The sequence below is a fragment of the Pavona decussata genome, unplaced genomic scaffold (assembly GCF_977016875.1).
Source record: "Pavona decussata unplaced genomic scaffold, jaPavDecu1.1 SCAFFOLD_76, whole genome shotgun sequence".
NCBI lineage: Eukaryota > Metazoa > Cnidaria > Anthozoa > Scleractinia > Agariciidae > Pavona > Pavona decussata.
Genome location: NW_028145494.1, coordinates 270,030 through 278,223, shown reverse-complemented (window position 1 = coordinate 278,223; position 8,194 = coordinate 270,030). Strand labels below are relative to the sequence as shown.

The 8,194-nt window shown below is 39.0% G+C and overlaps 1 protein-coding gene across 3 annotated transcripts in view; it reads left to right on the top strand.

The window, feature by feature from the left end:
- Positions 1–332: 332 nt before the first annotated feature.
- Positions 333–8,194, top strand: part of LOC146476453 (uncharacterized) — a 29,977-nt gene continuing 22,115 nt past the window's right edge. The window contains exons 1-2 of one of the 3 annotated variants that reach the window (XM_085114322.1): positions 333–351; positions 1,098–1,205. The gene's annotated coding sequence lies outside the window, so the exon portion shown is untranslated. Of the gene's footprint in view, positions 352–1,057; positions 1,206–4,786; positions 4,933–8,194 lie in introns of those variants that run through there. The other 2 variants (XM_085114321.1, XM_085114323.1) reach the window with 2 other exon arrangements.

The following is an 8,194-nucleotide window of genomic DNA, read 5'->3' as shown; positions in this document are numbered from 1 at the left end:
ACATATATTCCTGTTATTTTTCGCGCAAAAGAACTTCACGTATTAAACTCTAACCACACTGAAACGGTAATAAAATATTTTGTAACTAATCTTAATAATCACAAAACACAAAACATGTATATTAGGAGCTGGCATCTCGTTTTTTGTTTCCCGCTTTCCAGTAAAATAGTGTACATTCTCTTGTCAAATTAGCAAAACGATACAAAATATATTTTCGTCTCTTTACGACTTCACATCACACGCTTAACACCATCCATGCATTTTAATTAATGTTTGTGTAATGCCCTCGTGTCCACTTTTCGCGATGCAGGACACATTCAGAACGAGTCGTTAATTTGTCAACGTACCAAGGTAAACATATTTTACTTGGTAAAAAGTTGTTTCATCGGTGGCATTGGGATAAAAATGTCTTCTAAACCACGAAATAAGGCTGGATAGTATTTTCGGAAAGGCGGCAATAGCTTGGAAATTTCGAGGATGAGATCTCGTTTGCTGACATTTTCTCTCATTTGAACTGTTCAGCTAAAGAATTCGAACTGAACAATCTGTGTTAGCGAACATAAATAGCTCATAGAAAGGCAGTCAAGCGATCCAAGAACTGAGCGAAAACGTTAAATATTCAGCATAAATTTTCTTGTAAGGTTGCCAAGTATATTCTTACTTATTTTCGCGAGTATCTCATGAAATCGACAGAACTGTGTTTGCGCGAACTTTGTTGCCATGATTTCAACGAAAATAGAATTCAAAGACGTAAAATTTCCAAAAACTGTAGCTTTTATTTCGGATAAGAAGGCATGTCAGTCGGAGCAAGCGAAAGCCAAACAACCTTTTAATATTTTTGGATTTGCAAATTGACTAATCAAGGCAACTTCAATACTTGCTTTTCTCCTTGTCAAAATACAGATGTCGCTACCATTCTTGTAGACTACTGGCCGGGTTCCGGAAAATTATTTACTCATAAGTCTGCCGCAAAGGAAACAATTTAATGGAAGCCACAATTCATGTCAGTCGCCCCCGCGGGCTACAGAAACAAACATAAACCTGTCTGGCCACTGAACCGCATTAATCAGAAACATTGGCTGTTCGCATTTGGTTAGGTGGATTCAGAGTTGAAGCCGGTCGAAGCTAAGCCTACAACTGGATCAGTGATTTGACTGTGGAATCATCTCAAGGGAGTGACTAGCTGACAGCATCCAAAAGGGACAGTAAGTTGTTCGTTTGATACTTTTTTTTCTTTATTTCATGTATATAAATCACGAGCTTACATACTGAGCTAATTTATGCTTCAGTGCACTTTCACCTTAGTTGTTGACGATTCCAATATTTTTGTCGTTATATTTGTGTCGGTGTAAACACTGTGTAAAGGGAACAAATTTATCTCCACCGTATTAAAAACGGTTTCCAGTCGGACCCGGCAGTCTGAACGCGTTAACTAGCAATCGAGAATTAACATCGACGAGGTGTTTGGACTAACAGAATCAGGCGGATTCGATCGAATTATACCACGTCTTCTTTTAAATGCATAGAACTCAATTATTCGTCAGCGAGAAAGTGGCCCTCGTCATTGTAAGGCAGTCTCTATTTCAAAACAATTTGCAAGAAAACTCATAAAATTTTCATTTTTTTTCCCTACATTGAGAAAATCACTCAATAAATTAGAACAGATGAGGGTATTAAAGTAACAAGACAAGTCAGACGAAGTACAGTGTTCATCAAGAGTGTCTGTGAAGTTCAGTCACAATGTGTGTACATGTATTTCAAGTGTTCTATTCGCGGACTTCACAAGAAAATGGTTCTTGCTTCATTGCAAGTCTCTTAGGCTTTTCCAGGCTTTCTAAAATGATTCACTTTTCACATAGTTTTCGATTGTTGATTAGTTGCCTTCTGTTAAGACTGGAATTCTTTTATCTTTTTCAACTTCCCTTTTATTACGCATTTGAATCACTTAGTTATACACTTTATCACCGATATTTACTCGGATCCATCCCCCCCCCCCCCCCCCTGAAAAGTCGACTTAAAAAGTCCTCTTATCAATTTCTTTGGTGGCAGCAGATGGAAATATAAACCTCGGCAAACCGACCGATTCCACGCTTCGTTCATTCCAAACCATTAATTGGAGCGTGGGATGCATGTTCTAAAGCGTGGTATGTTGGTTACTTGACTGAGCATCCACTGAAATAAACAAACGTCAAAGGTTTATGCGAACCAGAACAGCATGACTAAAACTAACTAAGATAGGAATTTCTAATTCTTTCTCAAAAGGGTCCCAGAATAAAACTTGGACGAATTTCTTCACTAATTGCCATATACGAGAAGTCTGCTGTTTGTCATATTTGCTTAAGCTCTAGTGGTTGATTGAGAGCTGACAGTGAGAAAAGCTACAATAGGTCAGTATCTCAGAACGCCTCTTGTTCAAGTTGTAAAGGGGCTTGTTTGCAGGCTATCCTATACAAAGAAACCAAGCATTTAGGTAATAATTCTATCGAAGGTTTTCATTTTTAAGTGAGACTTCCATTCGGCCAATTCAAATCTAACTTTGATAAGTCAATACTGGTCGATAACATCTCGGGGGTTGCTTTGCGACCCACCATTGGAACCATTGAGAGTCTCACCTCTCAAATACACAAATCTTGATTCTATGCAGTCGGACCTGTTCTCTGCCATTGCAATTCCATTGGAAATGAAGCTTTACATGTTAAGTTAACCATTGTTTATTCTCCCGGTTTATAGTAAGGTACTAACAAACAAAGTGCTGGCTCATAAACTCGCGAAGAACTAGCACCTCATCTAAAGAGAAGCTACTCCATGGCAGTAAAAGCGCAGATAAACGCCCGCGGTCTGATAAGGGGAATGCGCCAAAGACTACTTCCCACTGTTGCGTATCAATTAAAATTACCACGATGTAAATCATGAATTAACTAGTTCGCTGTTGCACTTAAGAGACCAAGATTATTGAGGCGCAAACCGTCCTGTGGGTACCCTAGTAATAATAGCAACTTAACGCGCAACTTTTCAAACCTTACTCCCCTAATGTAGCTAATTTGTCACGCCAACAATTTCAAAAAAACAGCTCATCATCGCCAATTCTTGGCGCAGTTGCCGCAGCTCACAAAACAACAAAAGGCTACACCTGTACAGCCCCCGAAATGATCCCCAACTCCGAACTGATGTGAAGATTTACACGTTAACCAAAAACCACTTTATGACTTATCTCGGTCAAACCGCCAAAGCCACAAAATATAAGTCATTTTAACTCTTCTTTAACCGAGATAAAAATTCTTTTAGTGTTTATCTTTAAAGGTGGATTTCCACTGTCGCGTGATTTTACGCGTGTATTTATACGCTGTTTATCTGCGTGCGTAATCAAAATAGAAAATTTATAGACGGCTTGCGGTCAATCACCTATCAGAGCCGACCTAAACAACTGACAAACAAAACGTGTCTTTTTCTACGAAACGCGCAAACGCACTGATAAAATTGGCTTAGTTTTCGGAATAAACGCTGAATTAGAAACCGATGTCTTACATTGTTGGGTGAATATTGGGTGGTATTATGAAATTCCGAGGCATATGTTTTTCAAAGGACGCTTGAGTCAATAACGTGCCACGACTGAACGGCGTCTAAATTTGCATTTTACACCCACAGAACCGTGAAAGGAGGAGGGAGGGGCTTGCCCTTTAAAAGCGGAACCTCTTGCTTAAGTGTCTGACGTTGTACCAAAATGCCATCCAAGGGAAAAGCACTCTACGCTAGTAAAACCTTACTAACGCTCGGAAACGTCAGCGCTCGAATCTCTTCACGGTGGCCAATTTCCTTTTAGTTATCAACTCTGTTGATAAATCACTGACATCCGTTTCTACTCCCCACCGACGCTGCACCGCAGTTTCTTTAGGAACTAACTAACCCCCTTAAAAATAAGAGTAAACTGATCGAAAAAGACTTAAACAAAGCAACAAAGCAAAACAACAACAACAAAAACAAACCTACAAATAAACAAACATAAAAGCAACTGATGAGTGACTTTGAAGTAAAATCAACTTCAGCCCACTCAAATGCTGCGGTAGACGAAGGTCGTCCTGGATTTTCATCTGTCGTGATTTTCACGATCTAATGAAAAAACAATTCAAACCGCAGAAGCCACACAATGTAGACACTTTTAAGTGTCTAAAGTGATTCTTAAATCGAGGTAAAAGCTATTTTTCGTCACGGTTTCTGAGAGTAGTTTACTGATTCATAAATACCATTTCAATTTGTTTCTTTTAAACGCTAAGAGCCACAGACAATCAAGTATTCTCTAACAGAGATAACAACCATTTCAATGTGTTTCCGAGATGAGGTCACTGACCAATTGCCTTCTTGGATGGAGAGGGGAAAAAAACTCAGTGCTAGGGGCTTTGGGCGTATAACATTACCGGAAATGCGAAATGAAGGACTCTGAGAAAGTGTATGCATTTTCAAGAGATATAAAAATCAGTCCAAGCAGCCCATAAATAGCAAAAAATAAAACTAAATAAATAGCAATTAAAAAGTATACATTTTGTTCTGGGAGCTTTTGTTTTTCTAGCATTTTAATAGTATTTTCTGCATTCCCATTCAAACTCGTCTCCAAAATTGAAACTGTATATATTCGCGCTGCTCTCAACTTGGGCTTGGTCTTCTGTGCTTTTTTTAGTCCACAGAGTATAATAAATCATTCCGACAGTAACACATTAAAATAAAGGATGTTTACGCTATAAATCAACAATAGTCGGCTGGGAAAGTCTATTGTTCTATTGTATGACGCCAAATCAGGGAAAAATTCCATCCATATGTATGTATGTACATGTAGGAAGTCAGGAATAAACAGTGCGCATATCACAAACGAGAGAACGTGTTCACGTTAAACTTGGCCTTACTTTGTCCTCTTCAACCGGTTACAACTTGGGCAATTTGGTAAGATAAGTATTTATTTTTTCGTTATTTTATTTCTAACTTGATACGTTTAATACCAAGTGCTGCGCTTAGTTTGGAATTAATATTTCGCTGGCACTTTGACGAACCGTGCGCCAGATACCTGAGCGAGAGTGAGTATTGGACGTGCTTTGAGGGAATTCGAGCGGTCAGAACAGCATACTTAACAGCCTGTGTGAAATTTGGCCAACCTGGCTTTCAAGGAAGGACCGTTATTCTTCATTTTTTTTCTATTTCCAGTGAGGGTAAGGGTAAATTTGCAGGGTCTCATTGCACTTAACCAAAACGAAAAAAGAGGTTACTTGTTAGAAATGAGTACATAACGATTAGCTTATAGCAGATTTTTGCACGTCTTACCGAAGCTCGAGATTGCATTGTTTTCAATTGCTATTTCTCTCTGTATGTTAATTTTAAAGTGTCAGAAAACTGTCGAAATGAAAGTTCTTGTCTTGAACCAGCTGTAATCATGGATTACATAAGTGTGTTCGATTGTCTGAACGACTGGCTTTCGCGTGAGTTCGAGTTATCGTCTCCAAATAATTTCTGTTATATTTGATGGTGAATTGCCAACACTTCATCACATCCAATTTTCTCCCGAACATTCCGCATAAGTCAATTGATTTCAATTCACTGTTCAACAAACTCGGTTCACGTATGAACAATCAAAACTGATTCACATTTTCTGTCAATTTTCACTAATGTGTACCTAAGGAAATGTACAGAAAATTCTGCCCCGTACACTTTTTTCCGTTCGTGGCACAATTTTCAAGCGGAAAAGACGATTTAAAAAACAATGACTCTGGTTTGAGATTAAGTATTCCATAATATCTTTCCGAAACTCTTTTGTTACGAATGAAAGCAGGAATTTTGATGCTAGGGATGAAGGTAGGCGAATTTCATGCATTTGATTCGTTAACATTTCGGCATGGCGCCTGAAAGTACTTTCTCAGATTATTTCCGCTTACATGTATTCGTGCAAGCAGAAACCATGCATGTTAATGTTTTGGTATGAATAAACCTTTAACGAGTGTTCCTCCCGCAAGCTTCCGCTCTGCCACAGTGATTTTTTTAAAACGCAGTGGGGCTCTGTTCAACTTCGTTCCCAGGGTCTTTTTCAGGAGATAAAATTCCCTGGGACAGATTGGGGCACTGTTGTGGAATGGCCCTTAATGTCATACTAAATTACGAATTGATATATCAATGTATATAAATGTTGTTCAGTTGCAACACTGAGGTTTCTGGTCGGGACACCAACGGCCAGCATTTTTTATGTGATCAAAGACAGAACAAATAGTATTTAGGGGAGGTAAAGAAATCACAAGTAAAATTGAAAAAATTGAAAAAATTGTAAAAACAAAATTTTACAAGTTGCAACTAATTGGCGAGAGCTATTTTCTGTACTATAATCGGTGTTCCAATGTAGTCATTTTCATTTACCAGAATATTGAGGAGAACCCGGCGAATTTCTCCTTTGAATTCTTTCTTCGTATATAACTAGCAGCTCCTGGAAAAAAGGTGCCAGAAGTGCTGCGGTGAGCGGATGCTGTGGCAGAGAGATGTGAGTGGCACATTTGTTTGATGGAAGGTGAGGTGCTGCGAAAATCTGTTCATTTCTTCTTGTCTTCCGGAATGCACGTGTTTTCTGATCCATGGTCGAGTTCAATGGGAAAAATGTCGCTTTTCGAGCCGATTGGCTCGACAAAAAGGGTCTCTACAAACTTTGTAGTGTTTTCGGTGGTGTCTATAGAAAATTGAATGTAAATGAACCACTTTCCAAATAGCGTATACTAAAAATTGGAACATTGGTTTTTGGGAAGTGCATTAGATTGTCAAGTTCGGCGCTAGGGTAAGGCTTTTGAAAAGCTTTTTGGCTCTGCGGGGTGGGAATTTGAACAAGTTAGTTTTCAAAAGTTCAAATGCCCCTCCCGCCGCCCCCCGGGAGGGGATATTTTGAAGTTCGAATTGATCTGCGAATTACTGGCATATCAAAAGCACGGTTAAGTCGAAGTTACAATAACATTTTTTTTTTAATTTGCCTACACTGGTCTAATGATTTTTGAAATTGCATAATAAGTGTGATTCGACTGGCATGTTATTCTAAGTTTGGACAGGTGACACAAACATTCTCCTCCTTTGCGTGACAAGTTTATACCTGGAACTAACAAGAAATTGAGTGAGCAAGAAAATCCTTAAAGGAGAAGTCATTCACGAGGATTTTGACCTTTTATGGCGAAATTGGTGCGACAGCACCTTTACCTAGTTACAAAATAATTCCAGAACATCAAGAGAAAGAAATCAACTGAATTCTTGAAACGAACAACTCATGACCTGCCCTAGTGCATTTTGGAAACAAAAACGCGAGAACTTGAAAAATGTTAGCCTAACTTTTTTCAAGTTGCAGTACGTTCTTACCCAGCCCATTCGTGAGTAGAGAGACTCATCCATAGTCTTAGTACACTGAGGTGGCAATGTGCGACAAATTTGAACAACACTTTTAGTTTCTGTTGATGAAAAAAACGTTGTGAAGTTTTTTAAAGAACACCCTGAATCAGGCCCGTGATACTTCCCCTTTAAGTAGCATTACAGGTTTACTGACTTACCTGAAACTATTAGTGCACAAGAAACAACTTAGGAAAATGCAAGCAAAGGGACTGAATACGAAAAAGTGAAAAGGCGTTCTGGTTGCTGTTATTATCGTCCAAAGGCTGCAAAAACCTTTTGCGTTGTGCGCATGTCCGAGGTCAAGTTTTGAGGAAATGGCCCATAATTGAAAGAAACGCTTACTTTCTATTCTGCAAAGCACGTTTTAGACAATTTGATGCGCAAGTTGCTAAAGCAATGAGCAGAAACATCTCTGCCTCGCCTCTGTAGTAGCTTTTTTGATCCTCTAATGCATCAATGGATATAGTTCTGTTAGTTAGGGGCTTCGCCCTCCATTACGTTCACACACACACAAAGTAATGTAAAGTTATTTCGCTATTTAAAAAAAGTTATTTCGGTATTACTCCAACAATATTATGGCGATAGAGCGTTTTTCAATTGAGTGTCGTAAAACCAAAACCAAAGTAATTGTTCTGGCCAATCACGACAGACCTAAAAAGTGCGATCAACCAATCAGAATTCGAACCAAATATATGTAACGGGCGCCAAGCGCGGGAAAACGCGTGCGAGCAATGCACGATTGGTTTTGGTCTTGCTGCTCATTGGTTGAAAAAGTGGCGCGAGTTTTTGTAACCAATCACAG